Raw genomic sequence first — 10714 nt, 5'->3', positions numbered from 1 at the left:
CCTAAAAAATCCGAGGACTAGTAATAAGTCAACTTTTAGCTAGAGAAGTGAGTAGATAAAATGCTTAGTATTGAAGAAAGTGACGCAAGGAAGAGGAACGTAGCTTACGCTAAGTATGGATAGATGAAAATATTTGTGAAATGCTCAATTTAAATAATATCTAATATCCGGGTCTTTGAATCTTGTAATCCCGGAATTTTGAGAAGCGAGATCATATAACGTCGCTTTTACAAGACATATACATAAAGGAAAACCATTAACCTTGCGAACATTTCTAATAGAGCAAGTCAACTATGTAGTCCATCGCTATTGTTTCTGCACATTATATCTTAGTTATCTCAACAGTTAAACAATAATTTTTGTATGTATGTAAGTGCACTGAATATAAACCTATTAATAATTATTCGGTACAGCCTTGAATGTCCCGTAGATACCGCCATTAAAGTTTTCTCACCACATTCCGATATTAGCAATCTTACTTTTTCTCCTTGTTTGGAAGTTTCAGATGTAATTTGCGTAGAAAACTGTTTGTCTATGTCTTCAAATGCAATGGAGCATTCTGTAGAATAATAATTATATTTGTATTTATTTGTTCTTATACGTTATGTGGAGTTTATATCTTTTGTGTTAAATAAATGGTTGTGATGTATGGGGACACACGCATGTAGCCTAAACTTACACAATACGTACAGTGGGATGCACATATTGCTCATGGCTATTTTCTCTTGCATCCTACGTGTTTTTAAGAGATGAATTTTAACGTTCCCTGGTGCACAAGTTGGCAGCAGCTTGTTTGTCATTGTGTTTCGATTCTTAAAGTTCTCATTGCTTACAACTAAGGGAATGGACATTGTGATGGACAATTTGCTTCGTAATAGTTATGTATCGAACTGTACATATCTTACCGTGGCATCAAACCTTCAACCATGCATTCTCGGTGACTTAAGGCAGTCACTCCACTCCGCCAGGAGTTTGTAATTTACGTTTGATTGCCAATATTAAATTTTCCAAGAAGGTTCTCTTTTTGTAAGATGGTTGCTGGGTGTAGCAAAGGTATAAGAAAGAGATATCACACAGTTATTATACTAAAATATTTCTTTTAATAACATATTTTTGTATTTTTATAAATAATAAGTAAGATTGCTTGGGTGTTCGTTTCCATTTCTCGTGAATGAAGCTGAGCGTGGTTGAGGACCATTGCAATAAGTTAACCCAAAAGGATGGCCCCTGGGGAAGTGAGGAGAGGAGAAGACCAGACAGCGCTCCTTCCAAGAAGAGGAGAAGAAGAAAGAAGAGCGGGGGATCCCCAGGAAGAAGACCAGACGGCGCCACTGCCGAGGGGACTCCCCAGGAGGATCTGGCGCTTGTCTCTTTCTTCGGCTGCCACGAAGACGACGGCCATCAGGAGAGCAAAGATGATCTGAAAAGAAAAACCTTAAATACTTATATATACAGGAACTGTAGAGTTATCTTTTCACTTATTAACATGCACTCGTAGGTTGTTGTACCAACAGCAGTCTTGGCATTTTCATGTAAGAGTACACTTTCCTTCAAATGGATCACTAATTTGCCTCAAGATCCTGGGTCTACAGCAAAATTGTTCTATTTGATCCCACTAGTGACCTCTATCGGAAGCATTTGCACGATAGGTGGTTACGCTAAATTTATGGCTTCGAGAAACCTGAGCTATTTTTACCGCTAGATGGATCCTTAGTTTTATACACAACCAAGGTTCGATTCTAGGACATTCATAAGCCTACCTTTGCAGACAGGAGGTAAAATGCAACAATTGCCAGAAATATATATAATATTTTTCCTTGAATTCTGCATTATCATATGAACACCTTAGTTTCTTTAATCTTGACGGGGCTCTCAGAGTAGCACCACAGACAAAGGTAACCTAACCTAATACATTTGTCTGGTATCACGCTTCCAATGGTCTTAGGTTTGAATTATAGTTAAAGCACGGGTGCGTCATATTTTGTAATTTCATCTTCATCGTCGCTGGTAACCCAAGAGGTTGAAAACCAAAGTGGTGTAACAGAATATAAACTTAATCGGTTTCTTCACTGATACCATTTCCACGACTGGCGTAGGTAGGTTGGTAGCTACCCCTCCCGAAATTTTACAAGTCCAACCCCTTCCAAGAAAAAGCCTGCGTACACCATTAATTATAATTATCACATCTCAGGTTAAGAAACGAACAATGATATGATAAAGTATCGTTCATGTAAAATTAAAAATAATTTGAAAAAGTTTAATACGTCTCTTCCACTATGTAATAACAAATTTCCTTATGCAGTAATACTTACCAGAACCTTCATGTTGGTAGCGTTAAGACAGTTCACAACACACTGCAGATGCTTTCAAATGATGCTGCTACTGGGAATAATGGGGTACATTTATAGCAGAAGTGAAGGTTACTGTCGCTCTCGCCAAACGATGTAAATATAACATGAAAGCCCCTCCCCTGAATATGCAATTTCTGCCGGTTAATTGACCTTGGTGTAAGATTACAAAGCCTGCTTAACAGAAAGTATAGGAGAATATTGCTTATAATAAAGGAATTCGAATGTATTGCATATTTCAATTAGTTTCTAAGTCTACTTTCCCCAAAAGTTAATAGGGATTAAAATGTATTATTATTTAAAAAATTAGAGCTGATATTTGTTTGTGTAGCACAAAACCTTCAATGATTTGTGTTTTGGAAAGTACTGTAGATGATCTGTTTGTGACCTGTGTTACATCATCTCTCTATATCCTCAAGGACTTTATAAGAGAAAGAAAAGTGTTTTCCTGTTCCGCACGTCCGTCGAAAATATGTCCCCCCTCAGAATAAGAAATAACAAAGAAAATTGGTTGTAGCTGCTTATTTAGTATTATTGTTTACGACACTTACAAAAATACGCCCCTGAATGAGGGTAACGGCGAAGGAATAACTGTTTTAAACGGTAGTACTTCTACATTGAGTGACATACACGGAAAATTAAATGGAATTAATGAAATCTGGAAGAGTTACAGAGATATCACATTTAGCATTTCTAATAGTGACGAATATTGAGGGCTGTATTGTCACTGCAATGAGCAAATAGTATTTTTAAGATGTCTGTTCTCAAATTTTATTTTTGAACGTGCAAGTCCCACGTTAATTTAGTATATGTATTTTTGTGTAATTATTGTTCTACTACCAGAGCTGCAAACATCTGACGAAGAAGCAGGGGGCGCCATAAGTACTTCTGAAAGATAACAAGAAATTATTGTTTCATTTTGTTGGTTTCCTAACGCGGTTCGTTAATTCTATACCCATTTTCATTGTTACGGATAATTTAGTCAGAAAAGCTACATGCGACAACCAAAATACACGTTGGTAGGTTTTAAATAACAATCTCTTCCTCAAAAAGCAAGATGAAAATTCTTATTAACTGTTGAGATAACTAAGATATAATGTGCAGAAACAATAGCGATGGTCTACATAGTTGACTTGCCCAATTAGAAATTTTCGCAATTAATGATTCTCCTTTATGTATATGTCTTGTAAAAGCGCCGTTATATGAACGAATATACAACTGCCACACGGACTGGTGTTTCTAGAAAAACTAAAAACTAATCTTTCTAGGCATGCAACAGAGGGCAAACACACTGGAGGGCATACATCACTTTTATCCGCCACAAGAAATTGGGAGACGTCTTAGTGATGGAGGCCTCGTGATGTGACATGACAGGGAATAGCCAAAGATTAATACCATTGGCACACATGCACTAATCCTTCAATTAGTTCCGGGATCTCGCTTCTTAAAATTCCAGGATTACAAGATTCACAGACCCGGATATTAGATATTATTTAAATTCAGCACTTCACACATATTTTCATCTATCCATACTTAGCGTAAGCTAAGTTCTATTTCCTCGCGTCACCTTCTTCAATACTATGCATTTTTATCTACTCACTTCTTTGGCTAAAAGTTGACTTATTACTAGTCCTCGGATTTTTAGGTTCTATAAAGTGTGGTTTTAGGTTAGACTCCAAAAATTCTAAAATAGGTTCTAAAGACTCTAAAATAGGATCTAAAAATCCTAAAATATATCCTAAAATCTTAAGTTAGGCTTGAAAAAATCTTGAAGTAGGTTCAAAAAAATTTATGATAGCTCAAAATTCCTAAAAATGCTGATTAGGTATAGTCACCAGCAATGAAATTGGAACACCTATATCCTGAAATACGCAATATCTTGCATAACGTTATGTGTGTTGCCTAACCCTACGGCGATGGCAGAACTTACCATTGGAAATTTGCTACTAAAATCCACTCTTCGCCGTATAGTTAGGCAAACATCTTTTATCGTGTTATCCACAGTTAATCTCCGAAATTTTGTCTGTGAGAATGACAGACAAAAAATAATATAAATAATAATTCAACAAAAACATACTCAGTGGTGCAAACTTAATGCAGAAATGTTACTTTGCAAAGCGTGAATGACACAAAGCACCGAAGTGAAGCGAAAGTGAGCAGATCACACAGATCAGACCACTTTGGATTGAACAGGTACCAGTGGCACCATACATTTTTCTTTGTTTAGAGCTTTGAAAGACCACCATGGACTTGGAGGAATGGAAATCGACAGAGAGTACGTTTCAAACACATTCGTCATTGAATTTGTTCGTGACAAAACAAAGCAAATGCCTGTGTGTGACATAAAAATCCTTTAAAACCTTTAAAAATATATAAAAGTATACTTTAAAAGGGTTGATTTAGACGCATATACCTAAAATAGGTTCTAACAAGCAACATAGTTTCTTTTAGGCACTATAAAACTTCATCAGTTGTTGCGTTTTTTAACGAACTGTCATAACTAATTATTTCTCACATACCTGAAAAAAAATATTTTAAAACATAAAATCCGATGTCTACTTATTACTACTACTTAAGCACTATTCGGTTTGTTCTGTTTGGCCTCATAATATCAGAAAGAAATCATCTCATAATAACATATTTTTCCTCACTTTTTCCAACACCAGATAAACTTAATACTATTATTTTTATTTCCCAGTTAGTGTTTAACAATTTTTTTTCCAATTCCAATAAAAATGAAAGAATCAATGATGTCATTGGAGATCAGAATATTATTGCACATGGAATCTCGAGACTCATCCCTCTTCAGAACATGCTTTCATTCGTTTCTTTCCCACTATTACTTACGATGGCCTTATACACCCATTATGCATTGCAACTTTCGGCACATAACAACTCTATTTTGCAGCAGCGTGGAATTATCATAAAGCAGAAGATAAATGATTTGACATCGAGTAGACGAAATCTCACAGTTCTTCAAAATTCTAAACAAAAGCTACAATTTCTAGTCAAATTGAGTGGAGAATAATTTTCAGATGACACTCATAATGAAATTGATACTTGACGTTTTCCAATGAGATATATTTCACCTTTTCCCTTCCACGGAGTACAATTATATAAGCACGTATACCGAAGGTTCAAATTTTTTTTACGCAAACAGTAGTAGATATTATTTTACCGGGTCTCCTCGAAGACGTAGTGGTAGCGCTATTGCTCTATAATCAAAGGGTCCCATGTTCGATCCCCGGTAGATTCACGTAGTGGTTCAGATCTCAGATTAAACTGTATTTTCAGCATGTATGGACTTAAGCAATTTTCAACATAAAATTATCTAAAGAACGTCTCAACAAAGTCCTCAATCTCTTTCTATGTATCCATCCAGTATATCACATCAAGAATATAAGTTGCAAATGGAGTATGCGGAAAATTTTTAACCCCATAAAGACTGATGCAAAAAATTATACAAGAATTATTTTTTGGGAATTGTTTCTATGAAAATGCTCCAACGAATGAGGATATATAAATCATTTTTTTCAGAATAGAGATAACTATGAAATATTCGCGACATCTATACGTTGAAGGAACTACTTGGAAAATGGTTTGAAAAAACAATTAGTCTACAATACCTTGCTAAATTGTTCCAAAGTAAGTGCATGCATATACGTACAGGGTTAGATTTGAGGGAGCATGGAAGGCTTCAGCACCGCGACTTCAGCTGCAAAAAGTGGGGTTTAAAAGGAAAAGCATTTGTTTGGAAATTGGTCTCAGAATGAAATAAAGAGATATATTTGAAAAATGATAAACGTATTGCAAATAACTAACCATGAGACACAACTTGACTTAACAGTTGAAGTTAAGAATATACATATTCGTAGAATTTATAATAGCTTTAGAAACAATACAGCAATGTAATCACAAAAATATACGTAAACATCATAATTGAATTGATAAAGAATAGTTTATCTTTAAAAGACCAATAACAGGTTCAGAATTTTTGTAAAGGCCAACTTCAGTAAGACAACATTTATTTCAATAAAGAATTGGAGTAATTTACAACAATAATATTGCTTACGAATTCTTTACCTATATGTATTATTCTGGACCAGATTGGGAATAAATATCAGTGGTGGATGCTACATTTAAATACCGAAACTCAGCTAAAAAGTGTCCACATTCACAATTTTGAGGTGAGAATATAATTCGCAATATACGTTTGACTGTAAGTCAGTAAAGTAAGTTGTGTATTTTTAAAGTAATCGGACATTATAGCTATATTCAAAATAATATTATACTGGATTTCCTACATGAAAATCAAAGCATGTTTGATTTGATTTGCTTTATTTTACCTCGCTTCTTGTCCCACTTCTGGCTAATATGCGAAGATGGAGATGAGTGATGACATGATGAAATTGATGAATGGACAGTCACAAATATCCATGCCCAGGCCGGGATTCGAACCCGGGACGCCTGGCGTCGTAGCGCGACGTATTAAACGCAACGCCAAAGGGGCTGGCATGAAAACTAAAGCATGTTTAGTCGTACAAGGGGAAGAAAGATACTTTTACAATCACTTTTCAACATTAGTCCTTGACCAAGATGATGCAACGAGTCTTGCAAATTGATCATACTCTTGCTTCCGTTTGTTTAGTTGCAAGAAACTTTCATTACATGAAAATTTTGAACTAAAATAGCAAACATAATAATATATATTGTCATATTATCATAATATGATGTTATTGAAATATCTCACATTGAGAAATATCTATAAATTGGTATTAACAATTCAATGTTTTCAATTAGAGTCCACTGACCAGGCGCTGTGAACTTGTTCAAGGTCTTGATGCAGCAGAATTCACGGTCGTGCTTGGGGCGTGGCATAGTTCCTGCATACCTTTAGCTATCATTTGTGTCCTTCACTTTAAGTATAAAGAGCTTCCTTCCTTACTGATGGCATCATTCTTACATCTGCAGTGTGTTGAATTGACTATCCGAACAAATCCAACATGAAGGTTTTGGTAAGTATTATATTTTGAGCAACATGTTCAGAAATCAAAGTTATTTTAATCTTGATCTGAAGTGTAACAAGCCATACCTTAACTATTTGAGGATGAACTTAATGCGGCGGTCTTTCATTGAATTATTCATTTTGACTTGTACGACTTACCATTCAGAACACCAGATTATATAACGTACTGCCAGAAAACAAATAACTCTTTGAATCGATTCGAAAACTTAAACTATCACACACTTACTGACAAGCGAAACGGACGTGGTACATGGCAGGCCACTGTTTCTCTCGGTAATCACATGTTTATGTGCGGTGTCCGCCGTCATAGTGTGAGAGGATTCGATTTCTATTACTTGGTAGCGCCACCGTACATTGGACTGTGTTAAATGCTTTTTAGCTTTACATGGACCTAGCAGGGAGGGAAGTGGAAGCAGTGCTTACTTACGTTAGAGTTAACATGGAGATGTACTGGCAGTTCCCGAGGGGGAAGCGGCTTCATATACCAGTTTGCCTCTTGTCGCGCGCCAAGTGAATTTGGAAGCTGCACACAGCGCAACGGGACGCAGTAAGATAGCAAAAGTATAAATATTTAATTTTTGCACTAATGGCAAGCCCCTCTTCATCGGCCGTTACTGACAATAAGTGGATTCTTAATAGTAAATTTCCAATGACACCAGGATTTATGTGTCCTATTTTTATTGCAGGAGTCTGTACCTCGTAATATTATGAGAATATTATTTGCGCAAATAACTGATTTGTATTATTGATCTGCTGGGAATACATCTTGAGTACCCACAAAGTAGGAAACGGAAAATCTTACGTACGAAAGTTTATCCGTCACCTTGTGGCGCAAGAAATAGTCTACCTACACGTTTCTGCCAAATGACAAGTACTGAAAATTTCGTTCTCTGTTATTCATCGACAGCAGTGGCGGCGATTAGGATGGGGCGACTGCTCCCCCTCCCCCCACTTTTCGCCACTTTTGCCCCCACACTATGCTAAACCTTATCTACAAAGTGAAGTATATTGTTTTAACCCCCCCCCCCCCAGTTTTGGCACCTTGCTCCACCCCTCCGGTTTCGGAACCCAATCGCCGCCACTGAACGACAGAGATTATTGAACACAAGCGGATCGAATGGATTATCACAAGCGCCAAACTTGCAAAATATGTACATAAATATGTAGAATAAATCACTGAAATATATTAACAATATGCAATAATATTCTTCGATATCTTCCTGCTTTTCTGTGCTAAATTACGTTAACCTAATGAAGTTACTAGAAAATTAAAAAAGCATTTTAAATTCTTTTCTTTGACAAATTATTCACGACCACTACATGAACTGGTAATATGCACTCACCATTCGCCTAAGCTACAGAGATTTTTTTGCGAGATAAGGCAATAGTGAAGCACGTAGTATTCATGGATAATAACAAAGATTAACTAACTGAAAGTTAGATGACGGACCTGCCTCAATCGGATTATAGTTAACTGTAGTTTTGGGAAAATCATAATATGAATGTATAGCTATCCAACAAATACATGTGAATTAGTGAATGATACCTAAAGAGAAATAACGCAAATGTGACATTTTATATAAATACATTGCCTGAAAATGTGTAATGTACCTCAGAAGATGCAAAAAATGAGTCCCACCATTGTAATTTTATTTGGCTACATATGTAGCATGGACATAATTACGTTCTACTCCCGATGGCTCAATCACTAACATAAATCTGTTATAGTTATTGAAAAAAATATTAAAGAATAACGAAATCACAAAAGAACTATATTTTACACTATTTTTAAAATCAAAATTACACAATAAATGACGTTTAAGGCCATTCTTTTCTATATTTCTCGCATGTGGATTATTTACGTCGTTTTCTCGCCCATTAAGTTACTTCTATTTTCCTTTCGTCTCTTGGCCACATATCTGCTAAGGGACACAGCACTATTGGATTCTGACTTTAGCTAATAACACAGTGGACCTATTATAATACGAACATGATTGAATAATGTAATAATGATTAGTTTCCTTCTTTCCAGCTCCTCGTCGCTCTCCTGATGGCCGTCGTCTTCGTGGCAGCCGAAGAAAGAGACAAGCGCCAGATCCTCCTGGGTAATCCCCTTGTCGGTGGTGGCGCTGTTTGGTCTTCTTCCTGGGGATCCCCCGCTGTTCTTTCTTCTTCTTCTCTTCTTGGAAGGAGCGCTGTTCTCTCTTCTCCACTTCTCGTTTCCCCAGGCGCCGTGTGGGGTTAACTTATTGCAACGGCTCTCACCTCCACTCAGCATTATTCACGACAAATGGAAACAAACAGTCAAGCTGTTTTTACTAATTCATATTTATAAAAATACAAAAATATTTTATTAAAAATAAATAAATATTCACAAAACCTTTGATATAATTTCTTTGTACCTAATTTTAACTGGATATATAGCCTACCTGTGTGTATGTGATGTGTGTGTGTGTTTTGATATATTATAATGAACTCGTTCGTTATTTCGAAAAATAATATGTTATTATTATTAGGACAATTGGTAAGTTCAAGGTTTTTTGATCATATTCTCTTAAAACCTGGTTCGATATTAAAATACACAGATTTAAACTCAGAATAGTTTTACATAATATTCTATAACAGCCGCGTACTACAGCGTGCCGTCCTCGATGGCTTCGTCGCCTTGTACTCAAGGGATATCGGGTTCGATACCAGGGAGGCAGATAGTGGTTCGCATCACACTTTAAATTGTTAGGTCCAATTCCTTTTAGCCAATCTAGTTATAATGTGGACTTAAAGCTTCATCTCAGATTGCACCAGCAGTTATTCAATTATTTTTTTTTTTTACTTGCGTAGTATCCACCTGTACACAACTATGTTGTCTTCATAACTTTACGTTTGTAGAATCAAAGAAATGTTTATGTTAACAATATTTGTATTCAATTGAATGTATTTATACCAATAACATCTTGAAGAAAATGTTACGGTATTGACGAAAATATTATTTTAAACAAATCATCAAAATAGTCATTCAACACTTTCAGTTTGTCAATATTTTCTAGACGTTTTCCAATTTTAATTATTTTTATAATTTACCTTTCAAATTGGAAAGACATTTCTATATTTCAGGGTTATATTTAAAATGTTTCAACCTGCAGATCAATGTAAAAATATCGCTCCTGCAACACTTGACTGTGAAGGTGCTGTGGATTGCGGATATGTTGCGTTACAAGGAAGAAAAATATTTTCAACTCATTAAATTTCTAAATTGAAATACATTTTGCATGCACCAAAAATAATTTGTTGCAGTTTATATAATTGTTATTATGTACAAATATAAAGCTGTACACAACATAAA

At 35.7% G+C, this 10714-nt stretch overlaps 1 long non-coding RNA gene across 1 annotated transcript; it reads left to right on the top strand.

Moving 5' to 3' along the window:
* Positions 1-7311: 7311 nt before the first annotated feature.
* LOC145981032 (uncharacterized) lies at positions 7312-9678 on the top strand. The gene is made up of 2 exons (XR_014440919.1): positions 7312-7363; positions 9407-9678. It is a non-coding gene; the product is annotated as an uncharacterized LOC145981032 (long non-coding RNA).
* The last annotated feature ends 1036 nt before the right edge of the window (positions 9679-10714 follow it).

The sequence above is a fragment of the Lepisma saccharinum genome, chromosome 28 (genome assembly GCF_977018435.1).
Source record: "Lepisma saccharinum chromosome 28, izLepSacc3.1, whole genome shotgun sequence".
NCBI lineage: Eukaryota > Metazoa > Arthropoda > Insecta > Zygentoma > Lepismatidae > Lepisma > Lepisma saccharinum.
This window is presented reverse-complemented; position numbering and strand designations above follow the sequence as displayed.